Here is a 14,411-nt window from a genome sequence, read left to right on the forward strand (position 1 = left end):
TTAAAGACCAACTAAGCTACCATCAAACTGGTAGGAATGTTTCAGAAGATAATATACAGCTACACACAACACAGAAACATAAATATGAAAGAACTGGGCATCTGGTGTGAAATGTGAGGTAGGCATGGTTAAGTATAAAGTGCAAAAAAACCCAGAATGTAGTGAAACAATCATTACAGCAAACTAAGTGCAGAATATTTAAGGAAATGTCCTTTGTGCCAAAAACTCTAGTTTGTTATCATCTGTCATATACTAGGGCTGCAACGATTCGTTGACATAGTCGACAATGTCAATTTCAGTGTTGCCTAATAACTTGTAACTGCACCACACTGCACAAAGTGCTGCGGACAGAAACGCAATGTTATATACTCAAGCTCTTTGTGACCAGGCTATGCAATGTTTTCACATTTGAAAGTTGAGTTTAGGGCTGCCACAAACGATTATTTTTATAGTCGACTAATCACCGATTATTTTTTATGATTAGTCGACTAATCGGATCATACGTTAATTGAATATAAAACACAGTTTATCACAATAGAATGCAGCTGCTATTATACAACCATCATTAGATTTCAGCTATATGCTAACTAAAAATAAAAACAATTAAAATCATAGTTCATTAAACCTTTAATGAAATATGCAGCTTGTTGTAACAGACAATTATTTTACTGTTTAGCATAAAGTGTAAACAACTGTGTAAAATAAGGATAAGGCACTGGCATTTATGAAACATCTCAACTGTGAGGTTGTTTGAACTATTATGAAAAAAAAGTATATTAATAAAAAATGCCTCTCTGTCCAGATATTGTGTACATTACCGTCTCTCTGTCGCACTCAGTGTGTCTTTAGTTTCTGCCCGATCTTGTTTTTCTGCCAGTTCTTGGGCTCCCTATCTCTTTATAAAGGCGTTTTTCCCCGTCCGCGTCCCAATTCACTAGCCAGGGCAGCGGTCTGCACAGATCTGATTGGCAGAGGAGAGCGTTTGGTGATTTTACACCACACATGACTGATCTGTGAGTTTACTGCACCGAAAAGCACTGAAAACAGAAGCCACTGTCAGAATGAAATCCTTCTCTGTAGTTTATCGGTTTGGGACGGCATTTGTGACAACGTCTGGGTCTGGATCCGGATCGCGGTCCGCCTATTAGTGACCTCTGTTTTAAAGCTATCAAGATGAGTAAGTTAAGTACTAAGTTAACGCTCTGTTTACGCTAATTTTAGCAGCTAAATAGCAATTTAGCTTCTTCATCATTTAATCAGCCACAACATGCCTCCTTTTCAGGTGCTCGTGCATCGCGGTTGTGCTGCCGAGGAAGGCAAGTTCTTCATTGCAGATATTGCATTGCACGCGTTTCACTTTTATTTTCTTGGTGATCCCACACTTTTGAGTTCTGTAGCGGGGTAGCCATGAAACCAGAGCCTGTCTGTATAATGTCCTGAGATGTCGTCCACTACCTACCCCGGTTTCCACTACTGCGCATGTGCGTCCAGGACAGAAAGGCAGTCGCAGCAGTTTGGAGAGAAAAACAAAGAAAAAAAAAAACAAACGACTAATCGACTATTAAATTAGTCGTCGACTATTTTAATAGTCGACATAATCGTGACTAGTCGACTAATCGTGGCAGCCCTAGTTGAGTTGTATGTGAACTCAAAGCTACGGATGTCCTCTCTCTCAGATTCTGTGTGTTTTTAATTGTCCGTGAACATCTATATTTCTTTAGTGACAGTCTTTTTTTTTTTTTTTACCAATGGCATGAGGGCTGGATCATGTTGGTGTTCAAAGGTGTCCAATTAAATCAGGTCATAGCTTTATTCCAGAGTCACAAAAAGTGATTGACACCTGTTTTATCCAATAGTACTCCTTCAGACAAAAACAGAGATAGGTCAAGGACCTGATGCTGCACTCCATATCTCTACATACAACTAAATTACATCAGCTTTGAGCCTGTTAGCAATTAATCTAATATTGTTTTGCAAGCTGTTAAACATGAAGGTACTGTGAGGTGTAAAATATAACATAAGACACGCATTATCATATATGCGTATATAAATGAGTAGACATACTGTAATACCTATTATACACAGCCCTATATATAGCACATTAAAATATAACTTTTATATAGAATATTACATTGTATATTTTATTCTATTATGTTATCATATAACTGTCATACATAATATTACATTATATTGTTATTAAATAACTATTACATACAGAATATATTATTTTATGCTATATATAATAAATAATCCACAGAATATTACATTATATAACTATTACATACAGAATATATTATTTTACGCTGTATAAAATAAAACTTCTACAAAACATTACATTATATAACTAGTACATACAGAATATTAAAGGTGTCCACTGCTATAAAGCAAGTGGCTGGAAGAGGGATGCACGTTTGAGACGGGTCAGCTGTTATTAGCCTAGTAAAATGTTTTATCTATTTGGTCGTGCTGTTCTGTCTTTTTCTCATAGTGAAGATGATTCATACAGCACTTCTCCCAGCTCTTCAGAACCACTCCCAGGGCCTTTATACTTCTGTGGACATACCCCACACCTCTGCTGGTGGTCAGGCACCAGAAGCACAAGCCCACCTCCAACAAAAAGAAGAGTGCTTATACTATCACATCATATATAATGTTTGCAGATGTACTGGCTAACTGGCTGTAGAATTGATTAACTATTGCCTCTAAAAAACTATGATGTCCTATTTTGACATTGGAGAGGTTTTTGCATTTTGAATAAGGTTCAATTCTCAAAATAAATATTAATACTACTCTGAAATTGACTTACATGTGTTTGTTCTATCACATACACAAAGAAATAATAAACTCTTGTTGTGTAGTTCCAGACTTCTTTGTATTTGGAGAGGTTTGGACACTCTGGAAACGCCTAGAAGACACCTAATTTAATGCTGTGTACCATTTCAAGGTTTTCTTGTATCTTCTTCAACTGTTGTACTTTGTTTGTCAGGACCCTGATAAATCAGCAAATGCATGATATGCATAATAATCAGCATTCATACTCAGATAATAAACTCCAAAAATAAAACCCCCCTCCCCCATTTTCTTCTGAAATTAATGTTCTCAAATTTAACCTATGTTTTTTTCTGCCAAGTATCTACTTCATTGTATTCCCCAAATTATCATTGTGCTATTTGTAAAACTTAAGATAAGTTTTGGACAGATAAAATAAGCATAAAATTGGATCTGTGAAAAAGGGGTTAAATCTTTTATCAGTTTGAAGCTTAGAGAATGCTAGAAACAGGGGCCATACCCACAGAAAGGCATGGCAGACAGAAATACGTATTGATTAATCAATAATTAGAAAAATAATAATCAGATTAGTTAACTATATATTATCATTATATGATCATTAGACGAAGCCCCACTGTACAAAGTGATGGAGACAGAAACGCTTATATTGGTCACCAAATGTGCCCAAAACACAACGAATTAAATATTTTATCACTAAATATTAGAACATTTACGCTATGTTTAAACAGCTGATACTTCTTCAATTGAAAGAACATTTAACCTAAATCCCGCACTCATCTGTTTTTTGTGTTTTTAAAGCGACTGAGAAAGCTAGGAACATGAGCCGTACCCACAGAAGGAGAATAATCGTTAATTCACAGACTAATCCGAAAAAAATAATCGTCAGATAAGAAGCTAACTAGTTAGCTATCCTAGCAAACAAGACTTGTAAATAATCATCAGTTGCTGCTCTATAATCTGCTTCATTCACGTTAGCTCGTTAGCTAGCTAGTTAGGTTAGCATTTGAACAAAGTGGACGAAACTGTGGTCAGACCATAAAAAGTGTCTATAAAGCATTTTCAATTCATTATTACAACTTTCTGAAGATGTTCAAAGCGAAACATGAACGCTGTGCTGACGAGGCTCGACAATGACAGTTGCGACTCGTCCAGTTTAAGTTAGCTTAGCTAACTATAGCTAACAAGTAGCCTAGCTTAGCGGCGAGCTAACCGCTGTTTATCCGTCTGCAGGTCGTGTTTAAACAGCGGGTTTAGGGGCCTCCACACGACAAAATTCACATTTAACAGCCACAAAAAGTCTCACGACTGTTTACTGCCATGGTCAGCAGACTGAACACCGGCTAAAATCCCGCTCCGCTGGAATTAGCGCGGTTTAACCGACCAGAACACTCACCTCTCTGCACTCCGCTCCGGCCGCCCGCTCCTCCTCCTGCTGCTGCTGCTGCTGCTTAAGTGGATAACCTAGCTAGCCTAGCCTAGCTTAGCTAGCTAGGTTAGCTAACTCTCCGGCTAGGCCTCCGGTTACACCTTAACAGACACACTAGCTAGCTGAGCTAATGCAGTAACGCTCCGCTGATACGCGACCTGACCAATCCAGCAGGTTCCAGATTTCCCCTAAAACCCCGAGGTTATGGTTTCTGTACAGCACGGTGGATCAGTCCGACCCGCTGCGCCATTAAAATCACCCCTCCTCTTCCAGCCTCCCGTCCGCCACAGCGAGGTCCCGCCCCGGCGCGGATCTGTCCAATCAGCACGGCGCTTCAGATCTCGCGGAGTTTAGTATAAGTTTAGAACTGTTAAATGGATGAACGGACGGACAGACAGACAGACAGATAGATACCCTTATTATTATTTTTTTTAGCTTTTATTTTATTTGAAATGCTGGAGCTTCTGCCGTCTGTTGCACCATTTAATATGGAATGGTAATGTTATCTAGCTACTAAAATGAACTATTTACATTTTTTTACGAGGAAAATGGTAATACAACATAAAAACTACACATTAAACTATGGTAACATAGTGGTTGTCATAATTTTTTTATATAATTCAATATAAATACTCTTTTTTTATTTTGTGGGTTTCTTTGGTTGCCATCTTCATACCTGTCAAGTTTTGAATTTAAAAATAAGGGAAATTTTCCGCTGTCCACTCTGAGCCGTCCCACCAGCCCAACAGAGGTTCAGTATTCCATTTTAAGACAGGTTGACTAGAAATCTAAAATAACCACCTGTGAATGACTTACAAACTATGATTAGATGATCAGAATCTAATAGGTCTACCTTTGTTGACATTGAAATGTTGTGGACATTCCTACATATGTAATTCTTATAATACAGCCTAAATGAAAACACTTTTCTAAATGCACTCTCTTATGTTATTTTTTTTTTTATTCAATGGATTTGAACAAATGGGTGCACAAATTCTGCAAAATGAGCTTTTACTAAAGGATGGATTTCATGTGGCAATGCAATAATGTAAACAATTCACTTGTTTCTCATTTGTTCTTTTACCTTTTATAATACAAAGGAACAAATTATTTAAATAAATATTAATAAATATCAGTTCTAAGGGGCCTACACAATTAATAATCTTTATTTAATTTTCCTCTAGCAGGCAACAAAAACAGCTCGGGAGTACTTCCGCCTAATAAAGTAAGTGGTGGTATGAGGTTAGATTAGATTAGATTAGATTAGATAATACTTTATTGTCAGATCCATGATCTGAAATTTGTTTTGCATAAAAACAGTAGCTCCGTTACAACATCATACATTAACAACACAACATAAAAGGGCACAAACAACCATTATAAAAGGGAAGAAAAAAAAAAAAAAAAGAAAAGGGGGTACATTAAATACATAGTTCGCTCGCATCATCTCGCTTCATAAAGATCTTGTATGATTATAGATTAGGCTCCCGGTTCAATTTAAGGATTGACTGGTGCACGAAAGAGTGCTTCAGTCTGACTTTATTAAACCGCGGAACACTGTATCGTCGTCCCGATGGGAGAAGTACATATTCGCTGTTCAGAACATGATTAGCATCAGAAAGAATGTTTTTAGCTAACCGCATTGTGTTGTTATGATAAGCGGTCTCATACAGACCTTCTAAACGCTGACCCACAATTTTTGAGCAAACTTTGATCAAGCGTTTCAGTCCAGACTTTTCAGATAAGGACAAGCAATTGTACCACACAGCATTACAGTACTGCAGAACACTCAAAATAACAGCAGTATAGAACAGTAGGAGTATCTGCCGAGTAGCTCCAAAGGATCGGAGACGACGAAGAAAATAAATTCTTTGTTTAGTTTTTTTACAAATATAGTCCATATGCTGCTTCCATGATAAGGTGGCATCAATCATTACACCAAGATATTTATATGACTGCACCTGTTTGATTATTTTCATTATTAACAATGGTGGGGTTTATAATTAAAGATTTTAAACTAAACACAATTTCTTCTGTTTTCTTTGTGTTTATTTCCAGAGCGTTGTTTTTGCTCCATATAGCAATTTTATTAACCCCTTGTTGGTGCAGGGGTTAATAAAATTGCTATATGGAGCAAAAACAACGCTCTGGAAATAAACACAAAGAAAACAGAAGAAATTGTGTTTAGTTTAAAATCTTTAATTATAAACCCCACCATTGTTAATAATGAAAATAATCAAACAGGTGCAGTCATATAAATATCTTGGTGTAATGATTGATGCCACCTTATCATGGAAGCAGCATGTCTAATACACTGCTGGATTTACATAATCATTGAGTTATGGTCCACAGTGGGCTGTGGGGTTTTAACAGGTAAACTCAGTAAAGGATTGTTTATTAGCTGATCAGTTGGATCCGGTGAAAAACACACAGTTTAGAGGCAGTGAGCAGAAACTGCTTTAAACTACCAACATAAAGTACTGTACTAAATTATGTCTATCCTCTACATCCAGCTTTTAGCAAACAAGTTAGCAAATTTATTTTTTTGTTTATTATAGCTTACAGTAAGTCCTGCAATCCTAAATTAGTAAATACAAGTAAAAACAAATAATTAGTTACTGGCTGAACAGGTACATCGGGGCAGGTTGAACATTATATTGGGAGACGACTGTTTTTAACCTGCAGAAACAGCTCCAGAAACAATGTTTAGCTCCGTTACCTTTCTTTTAGACAAATCTCCATACATCCAGATATGTTTTAACGTCAGCTGCTCCGACTAGCTGCCTGAACTCACAGCGAAGCTTTCTCACACTGACCCTCCTCTGCGCTCCGCAAATCCAGCAAGCTGATTGGCTGTTTCTTTTGAAAGGCGGGACTTTCTCATTGAACTGGCACCATGATTGGCTTTAAGAGTTTTATTAATCTCTCGTTAATATGTTTTTTACTTTTTACGGGAATACGGGAAATTTACGGGAAAATACTAATACGGGAGGACGGCGGGAAAGAGGGGTAAAATACGGTAGGGGTAAAATACGGTAGGGGTAAAATAAGGAGCAAATTTAGGTGTTTCTGTACGCAGCCCGCACATGGAAGGCTTACATACGTCACTGGCAGTGAGCAAAAGAAGAAGACGAGACTGCTAGGCTTTCTAGTTTTCTGGCTCAATCTGAAATGGCGGCAGTGTTGAATACAATGAATTGGTGGCTATTTTATTAGTTTTACCTTTATTCACCTTATGTTACTCTTTCTGGGAAAGCAAGGACTAGCTTTCCGGGGACATAAAGGGATGCTTGATATTTTGGCTGGGTATGACAGCACCCTCTGCTGTTTTCTTGAAACTCATATGAGATTTATTTGCAGGAAATAAGAAATGACTGAAATAACAAAAAAGACGCAGAGCTTTCAGACCTCAAATAATGCAAAGAAACCTAAATCATAATCATAAAGTTTTAAGAGTTTAGAGAAGTCAATATTTGGTGGAATTACCCTGGTTTTCAATCACAGGTTTTATGCATCTTGGCATGTTCTCCATCAGTCTTACACACTGCTTTTGGATAAATTTATGCCACTCCTGGTGCAAACATTCAAGCATTTCAGTTCGGTTTGATGGCTTGTGATCATCCATCTTCCTCTTGATTATATTCCAGAGGTTTTCAATCTGGTAAAATCAAAGAAACTCATAATTTTTAAGTTGTCTCTTATTTTCATAAAACCACTTAAATTCTTTAATTCAGTAATTAACACACTGAAGTTGGAAAATTGGCTACTCCTATGTTAATGTTTTTTGTGTTTTATTGGAAAAAACCCTGTAGTTCTTCACTATAGTTGGTACATCTGTTGCTTATAAATATTCTTTGTTCTCCTTTCAGTTGTTGTTCAGTCACCTGTTTAAGAGGTATCAGAGACAATAGCCTCAGATAGAGATCAGTGCAGACTGCAGTAAAAAGCCTACAGATTGATTTGTTTAAATATCTGGCAGAGCTGTATTTTTAACAATCTGTGCAACAGCGTTCAGCACAACAACAAATGTGCCAAAACATGCTGTGAAATTGAGATGTCCAGCAACAAAACGTGATGAAATTCATTCCCAATCGCAGCCTGCGTTCATTGTCAGTCTGAGCACTCTTTAGGTGTTTACAGCAGATCTTCTTCTATTTTTTGGTTAATATCTTTGGAAAAATGAAAACATTTCAAAGTGGGAGAGGTTACCTTTGAAGATGAAATTGCAGAGGTGACATGAGCTAACCTCTCTGTGAATGTATTCTGCAGTAACCCCCTGATAATGGTTAGAAAACACAACATCTGTAGAAAAAGTTGTATTCAGAAGCTAAATATGTACCATGCTGTAAAATGTGATAGGTTGATTTTACTTGAGAAAATTAGTTAAAGCCATTGTCCTGGAAAAGTAATTAAAAAAGTAATTATTTCCTATATAGGTTTACGTAATGACTAATATTAAATTGTACTTAAAACACAACTTTATTTACTCAGTTTAGCTTAGTTGTATTGCCTGTAAAAGCCTTTAATAGTGTAAAAAAGCAGCAAAGCAGTCCCAGATCATCACACTACCATGGTTTACGTTCAGTACAGTCATATGAAAAAGTTTGGACACCCCTATTAATCTTAATCATTTTTAGTTCTAAATATTTGGGTGTTTGCAACAGCTCACAACCATTTCAGTTTGATATATCTAATAACTGATGAACACAGTAATATTTCAGGATTTAAATAAGGTTTATTGTACTAACAGAAAATGTGCAATATGCATTAAACCAAAATTTGACCGGTGCAAAAGTATGGGCACCCTTATCATTTTATTGATTTAAATACTCCTAACTAAGGATACAAAAAGTTGTCTCAGAGATTTTACCTGTCAGTTTCCACTGTGAGGAACATAGTAAGGAAATGGAAGACCACAGGGACAGTTCTTGTTAAGCCCAGAAGTGGCAGGCCAAGAAAAATAATCAGAAAGGCAGAGAAGAAGAATGGTGAGAACAGTCAAGGACAATCCACAGACCACCTCCAAAGACCTGCAGCATCATCTTGCTGCAGATGGTGTCACTGTGCATCGGTCAACACGCCACAGAGTCACATGAGGTGTGCATTTGCGTACTTCCATTTCCTTACTATGTTCCTCACAGTGGAAACTGACAGGTTAAATCTCTGAGACAACTTTTTGTATTCTTCCCCTGAACAACTATGTTGAACAATCTTTGTTTTAGATCATTTGAGAGTTGTTTTGATGAGCCCATGATGCCACTCTTCAGAGGAGATTCAAATAGGAGAACAACTTGCAATTGGCCACCTTAAATACCTTTTCTCATGATTGGATACACCTGGCTATGAAGTTCAAAGCTCAATGAGGTTACCAAACCAATTTTGTGCTTCAGTAAGTCAGTAAAAAGTAGTTAGGAGTATTCAAATCAATAAAATGATAAGGGTGCCCATACTTTTGCACCGGTCAAATTTTGGTTTAATGCATATTGCACATTTTCTGTACAATAAATCTTTCAATCCTGAAATATTACTGTGTCCATCAGTTATTAGATATATCAAACTGAAATGGCTGTTGCAAACACCCAAATATTTAGAACTAAAAATTATTAAGATTAATAGGGGTGCCCAAACTTTTCATATGACTGTATGATGTTCTTTTTCTGAAAGTATGTGTTAGTTTTATACCAGATGTAACAGAACACACACCTTTCAAAAAGTTCCACTTTTGTCACGTCACTGCAAAGACGTGTCCAAAAGTTCAAAGTCTTGGAGATCATCAAGATGTTTTTTGGCGAATGTGAGATGGGCTGTTGTGCTCTTTTAGGTCAGCTCTGTTTCTTGCCTTGGAATACCATGGATATCATGGATTTTCGACTAGCCTCTATCTTATTATTAAATCATAAAAAAACATGAATTTCACATACATAACCACACATATTTCATGGGCTAGACATGTAGGTAAATACTAAAAATGGTTCCCTGTTTCTTTATGTTATCTTTATATGATCATATGATCATATTTTCAGAAATAACAATCTTTGTTTCCTGAAATATGTTTTAAATCTGAACATTAGGTAAAAGTGTGGATTTTAAACAAAACTTTTTATTAAATCACTAACTCAATTCTTTTGTGTAAATTTTATATTTACTATCCCATGAGTCTTTTTTGTTATGGTGTATGTACAAACATTTTTATTTTCTGGAAGGGACCCTCAAATCCTTAAAAAGTCCTAAAATGTCTTATATTTATAAGTTTTAATGTATTCTAGGTATAAAATTGTAGAAGGGAGGCATGAAATTATATTGGCAAATTTTATGGCGATTGAGCCATTCCACCAAATGGGTTATTTTTAAATATTTTTTCAACTCTAAATCTAATAACACATGTATTTAACTCTTCAAAACATGTACTGGTCAAACTCAGGCAGCTTTATTTAATTTTTACAAGGTTTCTAATCCAAAGATGGTTACAAAACTCATGTGACATTTAAAAAGCATGTTTAAAAGCCAGTCTACTAATTTCTTTGATTTTCTCTCAAGAAAGTTTTTTTTTTTTTTTTTAAGAAATGGTTGCCTGTATGTTCAAATAATTGATATTTTTTGACAAAAAAGAAAAATCATTCCTGTTAATGGCACTTATTCCTGCTACTGGAATGTTTTGAATAACAGAAATGAATTTAGCACAAAATTAGCAAAAACAGGAAAAAATAGCTAAATGGCGGCTATGCTAATAGCATTTTTAATTTAACAATATACAAATAAGTGTTACAATGAGATTATAAATAATATACAGAAAAACAGATAAGGGAACTTTATTTTGGTCTTTCCATGATCTTCAGAAGAACCAACTGATGTCACTTCCTGTTTTAGATGTGACTTGTAGAATGTTCCAGATGTTTCAGATGGGGTAATGTGTAAGAGTAATAGGAACAACTAAAACCCAGGGACACAACTAAAATGTGCATTTTAACATTTTAATAGTATGGATTTATTATGAAAGAAAAATATTTTTAAAGCATAGATAGTATTTGATCTTTAAAATATTTTAATATTTATATTTCATGGTAAAGTTTATAGTTAGAGAGTGTAACAGGTAACAAATGTATTTTTTCAGTGTTCTAAGTAGCTTTTATTATGTTTTTAATTACATATCTTATTGCAATTAGGTCAATGTACGAGACACTATGCTTAATAATAAAATGTATTTTAAAGTTATTTTGTGTGCACAATTACACATGGGATTTCCTGGGGGCAAAAATGGCACACATTCGGTGGAATGAATCTTTTACTGCCCTTTTAGAGTTAAACAGAGAATCCACTAAAATGTGCAGATCAGGCTGCTTCAGCGCCGGGAGGAAGCTTTAGGAAGCAGATGTTCATGTGTAGTTAGTTATGATCACCAGTGGGGAGCACTCTGAGCTTGCTAAACACACTTCTGATGAACTGTTCTGCAGTAAACTCTGCTGTGTTTACTTTCTCCTCAATAGCATCTGTAATTAATTCTCCAGTTTTTTTGCAATAAATGTTCCTTTACTTTAAAACACTGAAGTTAAAGTGAATTAGTCTGTTTACTTGTGGGTATTGTAAACCCCTACACTGTGATTGCAGATGGAATTGGTGGTTTTACTATCAAAAATAATCATTTTATTCTGTTATGTTTTTGAAAGATCGTGAAAAGTAAATATATATATATATATATATATATATATATATATATATATATATATATATATATATATATATATATATATATATATATATATATATATATATATATTCAGTTTAGCCCTGCCCATTTACATAGTTATAAGTTATAAGGAGTGTGTCAACACAGACTGCTTTTTCACAATCAAAAGAGCAACCAATCATAACAGAGCTCATTGACTTGCTATTCATACTATTCCTAAAGTGACAGTCAGTTTTATTCTAAGGGATGAAGGGAGGTTGGATTTTACAGGTTGTTGGATGAATTAAAAAAATACTGTACAGAAGGGAGGCTTTTAATTATATCTGGGGCATAATAAATAAACATGTGTTTGTGATTTATTGGACTTTTTTCCCACAGTAATAGCATAATTGCCTTGAACAACACACTGCTACATAAGCAATGCATTTATACATTAACTAGAGTTAAGTTATGTTTCATAGACAAGTTATCATATTTTTTTTGCAATGTGTCACTATGATAATGAAAGGAAAGAAGGAAAAATAAACTAAATAAAAGGCCATTTAACTTTGGGAGAATTAAAGTATAATGGATTATGACTGTTTGTGATGAAACAAACCAATATTACAAGAAACAAAGTGAACCACGTCAAATCATAGTAAGGGCATAGTTTTGTAATATGAATATTTTTTTGCAAGCACGATGTTTTTCATTAGATCTGGGGCCTGTGCCTTTTAGCCAGTGTGTGTGTGTGTGTGTGTGTGTGTGTGTGTGTGTGTGTGTGCACATATACACACACACAATAGACGCAATGCAATAAATCTAAAGCAGACACAGGATGTTTTCTGTGCCACTGGGCGTGAGTCAGTGGTTTTCTGTCGCTCTGTTATAAAAGTGGTCAGTCTTTGTGCTGGACGGCAGTAGAGTTAAAAACAAAGGGCTTTGTGGTTATGGAAAGGTATTATTTGGGTGGAGGCAGATTAAATTATCTTAGCTACACTGTAACCAATTCATGTATTTTTTTTTTTTTTTACAGTAAATTCAAACAGTAAATAACTGTTTAATGACGTTCCGTAGTAAAAGTGTAGAACACAATGAATCTTGGGATTCCCTATTAAAAACAGCTGCCACCTGTATATATGTAACAGTAACCTTTAAATTACATAAATCTATCAAATGAATAAGCTACATTGACCCAATAATATACTGTAATATATATATATATATATATATATATATATATATATATATATATATATATATATAAAATCTGCTTAATACATTTCAAGCAACAGTTTTCTCTAACATTGTTTGGGTAGAGTTTACTCCATTAATTGAGTTAATATTACTGGACTAGACTAAACCACTAAGAGACACTAAAAAATCTAACATTTCTTAATATGTAGCACAAAATAATTACAGCTTTCTTATTGGCTACTGATCATCATTTAGTTGCATCCTATCTCACACCATCAGAGAACCATCTTAAAGGAAAATTAAAGATTATATTGTCAGTAGTGAATGATAAAATGATCAGGATGTACGTTATCAGTGTTTGTTTTGGCCTCTGACTGCGCCTACTGCTTATTCCCAAATGTTAACTCCATCCAACACACAACAGCGAGCCAACAGGTTGCCAGTAAACAACAGCGAGCGAGCGGTGCTGCAGCATGGAAGCTAGTAAGTGGGCTGCTATAGCTGAAACCTGAAATCACAGTATTGCTATTTCAGTGGTCAGTGTATTATGATACAGTATTGTGAGATGCTCTGTGATCCCACCCCTAGTTTTTAATGACTATTTTTGTGTGTCAACACTCACCAAGGAGAAATGATGTAAAAAAATGGAAAAAAGTGGCTGTTATAATTGTTTATAGTCTTGCCAACGAATGCCAACCTTGAGTAAAGCGTAGCCCCAGATGATGATGGTAGCTCCACCTTGCCAGTGTGGTTACAGACCTTCTGCTATGTCCACTGTGTGCATGGCAACGTCCTCTGTTCCATCATTAATGGTCAGGTTCTGACCACAGGTCTGCTCTTAGCCGGATATTTTTGGGAGGTGGCCCACTTTCAACCTTCCAGGGCTGTGGGCAAAAACCCAGCAACCGTGGCTGATACGCTAATACCAGTACCACACGCATTCCAGTGTCAGTGCCACTGTTGTACTGGGACTTTGTGCACTTTGTGGTTAACAGTGTCCACATGAAAATGCAGTGTATGACAAATGTCCCTACATTAAAAGTGGTGTTTCCATCACTATCACCAGTAGTCTCCCCTCTGCTCTGCTCAACCTTAAGGCACTTTTACATTGCACTATGCACGCCACTGCAGATCCAGATTAAGACTCATCATCACTTCATCATCGTCATTATGTGTCAATCTGGCAACCCATCTATCCATTGTTTGGAAATTGGACTCCACTAGCTATTTCATACACTTGCTTTTTTTACTGATTGTTCCTTTAGGTACATTTATAAATACAATTCAACCAAATGTTTAATTTAGTTTGGTGTAGGCCAAAAAAAATTATAAATT

General features: G+C 35.7%; 1 protein-coding gene across 1 annotated transcript in view; it reads right to left on the bottom strand.

Annotated features, from left to right (window-relative positions):
• Positions 1–4,505, bottom strand: part of wapla (WAPL cohesin release factor a) — a 40,453-nt gene extending 35,948 nt beyond the window's left edge. Inside the window, exon 1 of the mRNA XM_049464093.1 lies at positions 4,184–4,505. The gene's annotated coding sequence lies outside the window, so the exon portion shown is untranslated. The remainder of the gene's footprint in view (positions 1–4,183) is intronic.
• Positions 4,506–14,411: the final 9,906 nt, after the last annotated feature.

The sequence above is a fragment of the Astyanax mexicanus genome, chromosome 14 (assembly GCF_023375975.1).
Source record: "Astyanax mexicanus isolate ESR-SI-001 chromosome 14, AstMex3_surface, whole genome shotgun sequence".
In the NCBI taxonomy this organism is placed as follows: domain Eukaryota; kingdom Metazoa; phylum Chordata; class Actinopteri; order Characiformes; family Acestrorhamphidae; genus Astyanax; species Astyanax mexicanus.